The sequence below is a fragment of the Penaeus monodon genome, chromosome 13, assembly GCF_015228065.2.
Source record: "Penaeus monodon isolate SGIC_2016 chromosome 13, NSTDA_Pmon_1, whole genome shotgun sequence".
Classification (NCBI taxonomy): Eukaryota; Metazoa; Arthropoda; class Malacostraca; order Decapoda; family Penaeidae; genus Penaeus; species Penaeus monodon.
Genome location: NC_051398.1, coordinates 23140519 through 23143018, shown reverse-complemented (window position 1 = coordinate 23143018; position 2500 = coordinate 23140519).

Here is a 2500-nt window from a genome sequence, read left to right as displayed (position 1 = left end):
TATATATATACATATATTTATAAATATGTGCATATATATATATAAAGTTTATATATATATGTACATATATCAAATCAATAACGGTATGCTCATGTTTGAGCAGCCGTGGACCTTTCCACCATCCTTCGCCACTCAACTCGATCTTGCGCTTTTCTTTCAACTTGCACCATCGACAGCCCGCAAACATCTTTGATGTTGTCGCTCAGTCTTGTCTTCGGTTTGCCTCTTCCTCCGTTTCCTATCACCATCCCTGTCAGCAAGTCTTTCTCAATACTTTTACTTCTCATCACATGACAAATAAACTTTAGTTTCCTTTTGTTCAAGATGTCCAACAGCTGGTCTTTACAATTTACTTTTTTCAGCACTTCATCATTTGTTTTCTTCTCCGTCCATTTAATACGTAGTATTCGTCTGTAACACCACATTTCAAAACTATTGACCTTTTTCTTGTCTATCTTCTACAGCACCCAACACTCAGAACCATATGATGCAATTGGGAAAACTAATGAGTTCAATAACCTCAGTTTTGTCCATAAGGTAATGCGTCAGTCTTTCCAGATGTTATTGAGAGCAACTGTGGCATTTTTGGCAATGGCAATTCTTTTTATCTCCGGTGAATCATCATGTGTATTAGTTAAAACAGCTCCAAGATAAGTGAACTCTTTCACATTTTCTACCACTCCATTGATTGTAACATGCTCATCATCATTTATTGTCGGTTATCTTCGAATCTTCATGATCTTAGTTTTCTTGGCATTAAGAAACAAACCAGCCTTTTCACTTGCTTCTCTAACTTTATCTAACAGTTGTTCTAGTTCAATGATACTGCTGGCAATTAAAACTATGTCATCGGCTTATCTTAGATTTGATATTTTGTATCCTCCAACATCTACAGTTCCTTCAAAATTCTCTAAAGCATCTCTCATAATTGCTTCAGAATATATATTAAAAAGGTGCGGAGACAGAATGCAACCTTGCCGCACTCCTTGGTTGACTTTGAACCATTCTGTTAACCCATAAGTGGTTCTTACAGTTGCTTGTTGTTGGTCACACATGGCTTTAGTTGGATGATGTGTTTTGGAAACCTCATATCGTTCATGTTATTCCAGAGGATATTGTGATCAACAGTATCAAAAGCCTTCGAGTAATCGATGAAACACAGGTATAGGTCTTTCTGGTGTTCTCTGTTTTTCTCTATGATCAATTTTAGATTTAGAATCTGGTTTCTGGTACCTTTTCCAGGGCGAAAACCTGCTTGTTCGTCTGCAATTTCTTCTCTTAACTTCAATTTCATTCTTTCAGCAATAATTTTGAATAAAATTTTGCTGCTATGACTTATTATTGCAATTGTCCTGTTATTGTTGCATTGGAGTGCATCACCTTTTTTAGGTATGGGAGTAAAGACTGATTTTACCCAGTCTTCTGGCCATTTTCTTTCATTCCATATTTTCGTACAAAGTTTGTAGAAGTATTCAACTTTTTCGCCAGCATTCTTGATTAGTTCTGCTGTTATTACATCTATTCCCGGGCTCTTGTTATTCTTTACTTCTTTTATGGCTTATATAACTTAGTCTAGCAGTGGCGGTGGTTCATCTTCGCTGTCATTGAGTCCAGTTAATGTTGTTGTTAGATCTTTATTCTTTTTGTATAGGTTGGAACAGTATTGATTCCATCTATCTTTGACTTCTTTTCCATCACATAAAACAAGTCCATCTTCAGTTTTGATAGTGTCCATTGTAGGTTTAAATTTTCGTGTGATATTTTGTACTCCTTGGTAGAGTTCTTTAGTTGTCTTATTGATAGAACAGTTTTCAATTCTCTGGCAATGTTCATTTAAATATTTTTCCTTATCTTGTCGCAATAATCTTTGAATTTTTGTATTTTGTTTTTTGTAAATTACTTTTTCAACTGGATTATTGATACCCTTTGATTTTAGGCATCTTCTTGTTTCAATTTCACTTAGTGTTTTTTTAAATATCCAGGTGGAATTTGTCTTTTTCTTTTTGGCGATAGTTTCTTAAGCAGTGCTCAGCAGTTCTTTTCCTTCTTCCCACAACTCATTTGGTGTTTTATCATCTTCACATTGATTGAGTATTTCAAATTTGTTTGACACTGTAATTCTGTAATTGTTATCAAGAGTTTTGTAGTCGAGCTTTAAAGGTGGTGTTGGACGCTCCATCTTTTTGAGTCTTATTTCAAAGTCGATAGTAGTTGGTGGTCACTGTTGCAGTCGGCACCAGGTCTTGTCTTGGCATTTTTTATGCAACTTTTCCATTTTTGGTTCAGCACAATGTAGTCAATTTGGTTGCGTGTTCTTTTGTCTGGTGAAAACCACGTGTACAAGTGTCTTGGGTGGTGTTGGAACAATGTATTGGCTATAACTAGATTATTTGTACTACAGAATTCAATAAAATCTTACCTCTTTCATTTATATCTCCAAGGCCGAATTTTCCACAGGTGTCATTTTTTAGATCATTTTTTCCTACTTTGGCGTTGAGGT